Source organism: Oncorhynchus nerka, unplaced genomic scaffold (genome assembly GCF_034236695.1).
Source record: "Oncorhynchus nerka isolate Pitt River unplaced genomic scaffold, Oner_Uvic_2.0 unplaced_scaffold_1233, whole genome shotgun sequence".
Lineage (NCBI taxonomy): Eukaryota > Metazoa > Chordata > Actinopteri > Salmoniformes > Salmonidae > Oncorhynchus > Oncorhynchus nerka.
In genome coordinates, this window is record NW_027040106.1 from 131319 (window position 1) to 143055 (window position 11737).

Consider the following 11737-nt stretch of genomic DNA (forward strand, 5'->3'; position numbering starts at 1 on the left):
AGAGAGAGAGAGAGAGAGAGAGGGGGAGGGAGAGAGAGCGAGAGAGAGAGAGAGACAGAGAGAGAGAGAGAGAGAGAGAGAGAGAGAGAGAGAGAGACAGGCAGAGAGAGACATGGTGAGAGAGAGAGAGGAGAGGGACAGGAGAGAAAGAGGGAGAGAAACAGAGAAGGAGAGAGAGAGAGGGAGAGAGAGAGGGAGAGAGAGACAGGGAGAGAGAGAGAGAGACAGGGAGAGAGAGAGAGAGACAGGGAGAGAGAGAGAGAGAGAGACAGGGAGAGAGAGAGAGAGAGAGAGAGACAGAGAGACAGAGAGAGAGAGAGAGAGAGAGACAGGGAGAGAGAGAGGGAGAGAGAGAGAGAGAGACAGGGAGAGAGAGAGAGAGAGACAGGAGAGAGAGAGACAGAGAGAGACAGGGAGAGAGAGAGAGAGAGAGAGACAGGAGAGAGAGAGAGACAGGGAGAGAGAGAGAGAGACAGGGAGAGAGAGACAGGGAGAGAGAGAGACAGGGAGAGAGGGAGAGAGAGAGACAGGGAGAGAGAGAGAGAGAGACAGGGAGAGAGAGACAGGGAGAGAGAGAGAGAGAGAGAGAGAGAGAGAGAGAGAGAGAGACAGGGAGAGAGAGAGACAGGGAGAGAGAGACAGGGAGAGAGAGAGAGAGAGAGAGAGAGAGAGAGACAGAGAGAGAGAGAGAGAGAGAGAGAGAGAGAGAGAGACAGGGAGAGAGAGAGAGACAGGGGGAGAGAGACAGAGAGGGAGGGATAATTATTCACACAGAAAACCGACTTCCAAAGAAAACTAAATAGTGTATTTTGAGCAGGACAGAGATAGAAAATTTCCAAGCAAATGGAGTTGCGTCAATTGACAGTGATTGATGAGCAGTGCATTAGTTGATGATTCCTCTGAACCCACATACAGCAGGAGCTGCTTCCAGTGAAGACCAGTCAACCAAGAGATGTGAAACTGATTTGTCTTCCTCTTCCATTCGTATCTTATGACCATAAGAGAATGTATGGGCTTCAGTTGTGCACGGACACACACACACACACACACACACACACACACACAGAAAACGAGGCTGTCCTTGTTTGCAAATAGTTACATGTAAGACGTCATTAGGAATCTGAGCTTTGTACTTTCAAGAGTTAGGCCTTTCCACCCCGCTGCCTTTCAGAGTAGGGCCTACCTTTCCACCCCAGACAGAGTAGGGTCTACCTTTCCACCCCAGACAGAGTAGGGCCTACCTTTCCACCCCAGACAGAGTAGGGTCTACCTTTCCACCCCCCTACCTTTCCACCCCAGACAGAGTAGGGCCTACCTTTCCACCCCAGACAGAGTAGGGTCTACCTTTCCACCCCAGACAGAGTAGGGCCTACCTTTCCACCCCAGACAGAGTAGGGTCTACCTTTCCACCCCAGACAGAGTAGGTCTACCTTTCCACCCCAGACAGAGTAGGGTCTACCTTTCCACCCCCCTACCTTTCCATCCCAGACAGAGTAGGACCTACCTTTCCACCCCAGACAGAGTAGGTCTACCTTTCCACCCCCCTACCTTTCCATCCCAGACAGAGTAGGTCTACCTTTCCACCCCCCTACCTTTCCACCCCAGACAGAGTAGGTCTACCATTCCACCACCCTACCTTTCCACCCCAGACAGAGTAGGTCTACCTTTCCACCCCCTACCTTTCCACCCCAGACAGAGTAGGGCCTACCTTTCCACCCCAGACAGAGTAGGTCTACCTTTCCACCCCCTACCTTTCCACCCCAGACAGAGTAGGGCCTACCTTTCCACCCCAGACAGAGTAGGACCTACCTTTCCACCCCAGACAGAGTAGGTCTACCATTCCACCACCCTACCTTTCCACCCCAGACAGAGTAGGTCTACCTTTCCACCCCCCTACCTTTCCACCCCAGACAGAGTAGGGCCTACCTTTCCACCCCAGACAGAGTAGGTCTACCTTTCCACCCCCCTACCTTTCCACCCCAGACAGAGTAGGGCCTACCTTTCCACCCCAGACAGAGTAGGACCTACCTTTCCACCCCAGACAGAGTAGGTCTACCTTTCATTTACATTACATTTACATTTACATTTAAGTCATTTAGCAGACGCTCTTATCCAGAGTGACTTACAAATTGGTGCCTTCACCTTAAGACATCCAGTGGAACAGCCACTTTACAATAGTGCATCTAAATCTTTTAAGGGGGGGGGGTGAGAAGGATTACTTTATCCTATCCTAGGTATTCCTTAAAGAGGTGGGGTTTCAGGTGTCTCCGGAAGGTGGTGATTGACTCCGCTGTCCTGGCGTCGTGAGGGAGTTTGTTCCACCATTGGGGGGCCAGAGCAGCGAACAGTTTTGACTGGGCTGAGCGGGAACTGTACTTCCTCAGTGGTAGGGAGGCGAGCAGGCCAGAGGTGGATGAACGCAGTGCCCTTGTTTGGGTGTAGGGCCTGATCAGAGCCTGGAGGTACTGAGGTGCCGTTCCCCTCACAGCTCCGTAGGCAAGCACCATGGTCTTGTAGCGGATGCAAGCTTCAACTGGAAGCCAGTGAAGAGAGCGGAGGAGCGGGGTGACGTGAGAGAACTTGGGAAGGTTGAACACCAGACGGGCACCCCAGACAGAGTAGGACCTACCTTTCCACCCCCCTACCTTTCCACCCCAGACAGAGTAGGGCCTACCTTTCCACCCCAGACAGAGTAGGGCCTACCTTTCCACCCCAGACAGAGTAGGGCCTACCTTTCCACCCCAGACAGAGTAGGACCTACCTTTCCAACCCAGACAGAGTAGGACCTACCTTTCCACCCCAGACAGAGTAGGACCTACCTTTCCACCCCAGACAGAGTAGACCTACCTTTCCACCCCAGACAGAGTAGGACCTACCTTTCCACCCCCCTACCTTTCCAACCCAGACAGAGTAGGACCTACCTTTCCACCCCAGACAGAGTAGGACCTACCTTTCCACCCCAGACAGAGTAGGTCTACCTTTCCACCCCAGACAGAGTAGGACCTACCTTTCCACCCCAGACAGAGTAGGCCCTACCTTTCCACCCCATACAGACTAGGCCCTACCTTTCCACCCCAGACAGAGTAGGTCCTACCTTTCCACCCCAGACAGAGTAGGGCCTACCTTTCCACCCCAGACATAGTAGGACCTACCTTTCCACCCCAGACAGAGTAGACCTACCTTTCCACACCCCTACCTTTCCACCCCAGACAGAGTAGGACCTACCTTTCCACCCCAGACATAGTAGACCTACCTTTCCACCCCAGACATAGTAGACCTACCTTTCCACCCCAGACATAGTAGACCTACCTTTCCACCCCAGACAGAGTAGACCTACCTTTCCACCCCAGACATAGTAGACCTACCTTTCCACCCCAGACAGAGTAGGGCCTACCTTTCCACCTCAGACAGAGTAGGACCTACCTTTCCACCCCAGACAGAGTAGGACCTACCTTTCCACCCCAGACAGAGTAGGACCTACCTTTCCACCCCAGACAGAGTAGGACCTACCTTTCCACCCCAGACAGAGTAGGACCTACCTTTCCACCCCAGACAGAGTAGGACCTACCTTTCCACCCCCCTACCTTTCCACCCCAGACAGAGTAGGACCTACCTTTCCACCCCAGACAGAGTAGGACCTACCTTTCCAGCCCAGACAGAGTAGACCTACCTTTCCACCCCAGACAGAGTAGGTCTACCTTTCCACCCCAGACAGAGTAGACCTACCTTTCCACCCCAGACAGAGTAGACCTACCTTTCCACCCCAGACAGAGTAGGACCTACCTTTCCACCCCAGACAGAGTAGGACCTACCTTTCCACCCCAGACAGAGTAGACCTACCTTTCCAACCCAGACAGAGTAGACCTACCTTTCCACCCCCCTACCTATCCACCCCAGACAGAGTAGACCTACCTTTCCACCCCCCTACCTTTCCACCCCAGACAGAGTAGGACCTACCTTTCCACCCCCTACCTTTCCACCCCAGATATAGTAGGACCTACCTTTCCACCCCAGAAATAGTAGACCTACCTTTCCACCCCAGACATAGTAGACCTACCTTTCCACACCCCTACCTTTCAGAGTAGGGCCTACCTTTCCACCCCAGACAGAGTAGGTCTACCTTTCCACCCCAGACAGAGTAGGACCTATCTTTCCACCCCCCTACCTTTCCATCCCAGACAGAGTAGGTCTACCTTTCCACCCCCCTACCTTTCCACCCCAGACAGAGTAGGTCTACCTTTCCACCCCCCTACCTTTCCACCCCAGACAGAGTAGGTCTACCTTTCCACCCCACTACCTTTCCACCCCAGACATAGTATACCTACCTTTCCACCCCAGACAGAGTAGGGCCTACCTTTCCACCTCAGACAGAGTAGGACCTACCTTTCCACCCCAGACAGAGTAGGACCTACCTTTCCACCCCAGACAGAGTAGGACCTACCTTTCCACCCCAGACAGAGTAGGACCTACCTTTCCACCTCAGACAGAGTAGGACCTACCTTTCCACCCCAGACAGAGTAGGACCTACCTTTCCACCCCCCTACCTTTCCACCCCAGACAGAGAAGGACCTACCTTTCCACCCCAGACAGAGTAGGACCTACCTTTCCACCCCAGACAGAGTAGACCTACCTTTCCACCCCAGACAGAGTAGACCTACCTTTCCACCCCAGACAGAGTAGACCTACCTTTCCACCCCAGACAGAGTAGACCTACCTTTCCACCCCAGACAGAGTAGCACCTACCTTTCCACCCCAGACAGAGTAGGACCTACCTTTCCACCCCAGACAGAGTAGACCTACCTTTCCATCCCAGACAGAGTAGGACCTACCTTTCCACCCCAGACAGAGTAGACCTACCTTTCCACCCCCCTACCTATCCACCCCAGACAGAGTAGACCTACCTTTCCACCCCCCTACCTTTCCACCCCAGACAGAGTAGGACCTACCTTTCCACCCCCCTACCTTTCCACCCCAGATATAGTAGGACCTACCTTTCCACCCCAGAAATAGTAGACCTACCTTTCCACCCCAGACATAGTAGACCTACCTTTCCACACCCCTACCTTTCAGAGTAGGGCCTACCTTTCCACCCCAGACAGAGTAGGTCTACCTTTCCACCCCAGACAGAGTAGGACCTATTTTTCCACCCCCCTACCTTTCCACCCCAGACAGAGTAGGACCTACCTTTCCACCCCAGACAGAGTAGGACCTACCTTTCCACCCCCCTACCTTTCCATCCCAGACAGAGTAGGTCTACCTTTCCACCCCCCTACCTTTCCACCCCAGACAGAGTAGGTCTACCTTTCCACCCCACTACCTTTCCACCCCAGACAGAGTAGGTCTACCTTTCCACCCCAGACAGAGTAGGACCTACCTTTCCACCCCAGACAGAGTAGACCTACCTTTCCAACCCAGACAGAGTAGACCTACCTTTCCACCCCCCTACCTTTCCACCCCCTACCTTTCCACCCCAGACAGAGTAGGACCTACCTTTCCACCCCAGACAGAGTAGGACCTACCTTTCCAACCCAGACAGAGTAGGACCTACCTTTCCAACCCAGACAGAGTAGGACCTACCTTTCCACCCCAGACAGAGTAGGTCTACCTTTCCACCCCCCTACCTTTCCATCCCAGACAGAGTAGGTCTACCTTTCCACCCCCTACCTTTCCACCCCAGACAGAGTAGGTCTACCTTTCCACCCCCTACCTTTCCACCCCAGACAGAGTAGGTCTACCTTTCCACCCCCCCTACCTTTCCATCCCAGACAGAGTAGGACCTACCTTTCCACCCCCTACCTTTCCACCCCAGACAGAGTAGGTCTACCTTTCCACCCCCCCACTACCTTTCCATCCCAGACAGAGTAGGACCTACCTTTCCACCCCAGACAGAGTAGGACCTACCTTTCCACCCCAGACAGAGGAGGTCCTACCTTTCCACCCCCTACCTTTCCACCCCAGACAGAGTAGGTCTACCTTTCCACCCCAGACAGAGTAGGACCTACCTTTCCACCCCCTACCTTTCCACCCCTACCTTTCCACCCCCTACCTTTCCACCCCAGACAGAGTAGGACCTACCTTTCCACCCCAGACAGAGTAGGACCTACCTTTCCAACCCAGACAGAGTAGGACCTACCTTTCCAACCCAGACAGAGTAGGACCTACCTTTCCACCCCAGACAGAGTAGACCTACCTTTCCACCCCAGACAGAGTAGACCTACCTTTCCACCCCAGACAGAGTAGGACCTACCTTTCCATCCCCTACCTTTCCAACCCAGACAGAGTAGGACCTACCTTTCCACCCCAGACAGAGTAGGACCTACCTTTCCACCCCAGACAGAGTAGGTCTACCTTTCCAACCCAGACAGAGTAGGCCCTACCTTTCCACCCCCCTACCTTTCCACCCCAGACAGAGTAGGACCTACCTTTCCACCCCAGACAGAGTAGGCCCTACCTTTCCACCCCATACAGAGTAGGCTCTACCTTTCCACCCCAGACAGAGTAGGTCCTACCTTTCCACCCCAGACAGAGTAGGGCCTACCTTTCCACCCCAGACATAGTAGGACCTACCTTTCCACCCCAGAAATAGTAAACCTACCTTTCCACCCCAGACAGAGTAGGTCCTACCTTTCCACCACCCTACCTTTCCACCCCAGACAGAGTAGGTCTACCTTTCCACCCCAGACAGAGTAGGACCTACCTTTCCACCCCCCTACCTTTCCACCCCCCTACCTTTCCACCCCAGACAGAGTAGGACCTACCTTTCCACCCCAGACAGAGTAGGACCTACCTTTCCAACCCAGACAGAGTAGGACCTACCTTTCCAACCCAGACAGAGTAGGACCTACCTTTCCACCCCAGACAGAGTAGGACCTACCTTTCCACCCCAGACAGAGTAGACCTACCTTTCCACCCCAGACAGAGTAGGACCTACCTTTCCACCCCCTACCTTTCCAACCCAGACAGAGTAGGACCTACCTTTCCACCCCAGACAGAGTAGGACCTACCTTTCCACCCCAGACAGAGTAGGTCCTACCTTTCCACCCCCTACCTTTCCACCCCAGACAGAGTAGGACCTACCTTTCCACCCCAGACAGAGTAGGACCTACCTTTCCACCCCAGACAGAGTAGGTCTACCTTTCCACCCCCTACCTTTCCATCCCAGACAGAGTAGGTCTACCTTTCCACCCCTACCTTTCCACCCCAGACAGAGTAGGTCTACCTTTCCACCCCCTACCTTTCCACCCCAGACAGAGTAGGTCTACCTTTCCACCCCCTACCTTTCCATCCCAGACAGAGTAGGACCTACCTTTCCACCCCAGACAGAGTAGGACCTACCTTTCCACCCCAGACAGAGTAGGTCCTACCTTTCCACCCCCCTACCTTTCCACCCCAGACAGAGTAGGTCTACCTTTCCACCCCAGACAGAGTAGGACCTACCTTTCCACCCCCTACCTTTCCACCCCTACCTTTCCACCCCCCTACCTTTCCACCCCAGACAGAGTAGGACCTACCTTTCCACCCCAGACAGAGTAGGACCTACCTTTCCAACCCAGACAGAGTAGGACCTACCTTTCCAACCCAGACAGAGTAGGACCTACCTTTCCACCCCAGACAGAGTAGACCTACCTTTCCACCCCAGACAGAGTAGGACCTACCTTTCCACCCCAGACAGAGTAGGACCTACCTTTCCACCCCCTACCTTTCCAACCCAGACAGAGTAGGACCTACCTTTCCACCCCAGACAGAGTAGGACCTACCTTTCCACCCCAGACAGAGTAGGTCTACCTTTCCAACCCAGACAGAGTAGGCCCTACCTTTCCACCCCCCTACCTTTCCACCCCAGACAGAGTAGGACCTACCTTTCCACCCCAGACAGAGTAGGCCCTACCTTTCCACCCCATACAGAGTAGGCTCTACCTTTCCACCCCAGACAGAGTAGGCTCTACCTTTCCACCCCAGACAGAGTAGGGCCTACCTTTCCACCCCAGACATAGTAGGACCTACCTTTCCACCCCAGAAATAGTAAACCTACCTTTCCACCCCAGACAGAGTAGACCTACCTTTCCACACCCCTACCTTTCCACCCCAGACAGAGTAGGACCTACCTTTCCACCCCAGACATAGTAGACCTACCTTTCCACCCCAGACAGAGTAGACCTACCTTTCCACCCCAGACAGAGTAGGACCTACCTTTCCACCCCAGACAGAGTAGGACCTACCTTTCCACCCCAGACTAGGACCTACCTTTCCACCCCAGACAGAGTAGGCCTACCTTTCCACCCCAGACAGAGTAGGCCTACCTTTCCACCCCAGACAGAGTAGACCTACCTTTCCACCCCCTACCTTTCCACCCCAGACAGAGTAGGTCTACCTTTCCACCCCCCCATTTCCACCCCAGACAGAGTAGGGCCTACCTTTCCACGCCAGACAGAGTAGGACCTACCTTTCCACCCCCCTACCTTTCCACCCCAGACAGAGTAGGACCTACCTTTCCACCCCAGACAGAGTAGGACCTACCTTTCCACCCCAGACAGAGTACCTTTCCAACCTAGACAGAGTAGGACCTACCTTTCCACCCCAGACAGAGTAGGACCTACCTTTCCACCCCAGACAGAGTAGGACCTACCTTTCCACCCCAGACAGAGTAGGACCTACCTTTCCACCACCCTACCTTTCCACCCCAGACAGAGTAGGACCTACCTTTCCACCCCAGACAGAGTAGGACCTACCTTTCCACCCCCTACCTTTCCATCCCAGACAGAGTAGACCTACCTTTCCACCCCCCCTACCTTTCCACCCCAGACAGAGTAGGTCTACCTTTCCACCCCCTACCTTTCCACCCCAGACAGAGTAGGTCTACCTTTCCACCCCACTACCTTTCCATCCCAGACAGAGTAGGACCTACCTTTCCACCCCAGACAGAGTAGGACCTACCTTTCCACCCCAGACAGAGTAGGTCCTACCTTTCCACCCCCCTACCTTTCCACCCCAGACAGAGTAGGTCTACCTTTCCACCCCAGACAGAGTAGGACCTACCTTTCCACCCCCCTACCTTTCCACCCCCTACCTTTCCACCCCCCTACCTTTCCACCCCAGACAGAGTAGGACCTACCTTTCCACCCCAGACAGAGTAGGACCTACCTTTCCAACCCAGACAGAGTAGGACCTACCTTTCCAACCCAGACAGAGTAGGACCTACCTTTCCAACCCAGACAGAGTAGGACCTACCTTTCCACCCCAGACAGACAGAGTAGACCTACCTTTCCACCCCAGACAGAGTAGACCTACCTTTCCACCCCAGACAGAGTAGGACCTACCTTTCCACCCCTACCTTTCCAACCCAGACAGAGTAGGACCTACCTTTCCACCCCAGACAGAGTAGGACCTACCTTTCCACCCCAGACAGAGTAGGTCTACCTTTCCAACCCAGACAGAGTAGGCCCTACCTTTCCACCCCCTACCTTTCCACCCCAGACAGAGTAGGACCTACCTTTCCACCCCAGACAGAGTAGGCCCTACCTTTCCACCCCATACAGAGTAGGCTCTACCTTTCCACCCCAGACAGAGTAGGTCCTACCTTTCCACCCCAGACAGAGTAGGGCCTACCTTTCCACCCCAGACATAGTAGGACCTACCTTTCCACCCCAGAAATAGTAAACCTACCTTTCCACCCCAGACAGAGTAGACCTACCTTTCCACACTCCTACCTTTCCACCCCAGACAGAGTAGGGCCTACCTTTCCACCCCAGACAGAGTAGGACCTACCTTTCCACCCCAGACAGAGTAGGCCTACCTTTCCACCCCCCCTACCTTTCCACCCCAGACAGAGTAGGTCTACCTTTCCACCCCCCTACCTTTCCACCCCAGACAGAGTAGGGCCTACCTTTCCACGCCAGACAGAGTAGGACCTACCTTTCCACCCCCCTACCTTTCCACCCCAGACAGAGTAGGACCTAACTTTCCACCCCAGACAGAGTAGGACCTACCTTTCCACCCGAGACAGAGTAGACCTACCTTTCCACCCCAGACAGAGTAGACCTACCTTTCCAACCCAGACAGAGTAGACCTACCTTTCCACCCCAGACAGAGTAGACCTACCTTTCCACCCCAGACAGAGTAGGACCTACCTTTCCACCCCAGACAGAGTAGGACCTACCTTTCCACCCCAGACAGAGTAGACCTACCTTTCCACCCCAGACAGAGTAGACCTACCTTTCCAACCCAGACAGAGTAGACCTACCTTTCCACCCCAGACAGAGTCCACCCCAGACAGAGTAGGACCTACCTTTCCACCCCAGACAGAGTAGGACCTACCTTTCCACCCCAGACAGAGTAGACCTACCTTTCCACCCCAGACAGAGTAGACCTACCTTTCCACCCCAGACAGAGTAGGACCTACCTTTCCACCCCAGACAGAGTAGGACCTACCTTTCCACCCCAGACAGAGTAGGACCTACCTTTCCACCTCAGACAGAGTAGGACCTACCTTTCCACCCCAGACAGAGTAGACCTACCTTTCCACCCCCCTACCTTTCCACCCCAGACAGAGTAGGACCCTACCTTTCCACCCCCAGACCTTTCCACCCCAGACAGGACCTACCTTTCCACCCCAGACAGAGTAGACCTACCTTTCCACCCCAGACAGAGTAGACCTACCTTTCCACCCCAGACAGAGTAGACCTACCTTTCCACCCCAGACAGAGTAGACCTACCTTTCCATCCCAGACAGAGTAGGACCTACCTTTCCACCCCAGACAGAGTAGACCTACCTTTCCACCCCCTACCTATCCACCCCAGACAGAGACCTAGACCTACCTTTCCACCCCCTACCTTTCCACCCCAGACAGAGTAGGACCTACCTTTCCACCCCTACCTTTCCACCTTTCCACCCAGACATAGTAGGACCTACCTTTCCACCCCAGACAGAGAAACCTTTCCACCCCAGACAGAGTAGGTAGACCTACCTTTCCACCCCAGACATAGTAGACCTACCTTTCCACACCCCTACCTTTCCACCCCAGACAGAGTAGGGCCTACCTTTCCACCCCAGACAGAGTAGACCTACCTTTCCACCCCTAGACAGACAGAGTAGGACCTACCTACCTTTCCACCCCAGACCCTACCTTTCCACCCCAGACAGAGTAAGACCTACCTTTCCACCCCAGACAGAGTAGGACCTACCTTTCCACCCCAGACAGAGTAGGTCTACCTTTCCACCCCCTACCTTTCCATCCCAGACAGAGTAGGACCTACCTTTCCACCAGACCCTACCTTTCCACCCCAGACAGAGTAGGTCTACCTTTCCACCCCCTACCTTTCCACCCCAGACAGAGTAGGTCTACCTTTCCACCCCCACCTTTCCATCCCAGACAGAGTAGGACCTACCTTTTTAGGACCACCTTTCCACCCCAGACAGAGTAGGTCCTACCTTTCCACCCCCTACCTTTCCACCCCAGACAGAGTAGGTTCCACCTTTCCACCCCAGACAGAGTAGGACCTACCTTTCCACCCCCTACCTTTCCACCCCAGACAGAGTAGGACCTACCTTTCCACCCCAGACAGAGTAGGACCTACCTTTCCACCCCTACCTTTCCACCCCCAGAGTAGGACCCCCTACCTTTCCACCCCAGACAGAGTAGGACCTACCTTTCCACCCCAGACAGAGTAGGACCTACCTTTCCAACCCAGACAGAGTAGGACCTACCTTTCCAACCCAGACAGAGTAGGACCTACCTTT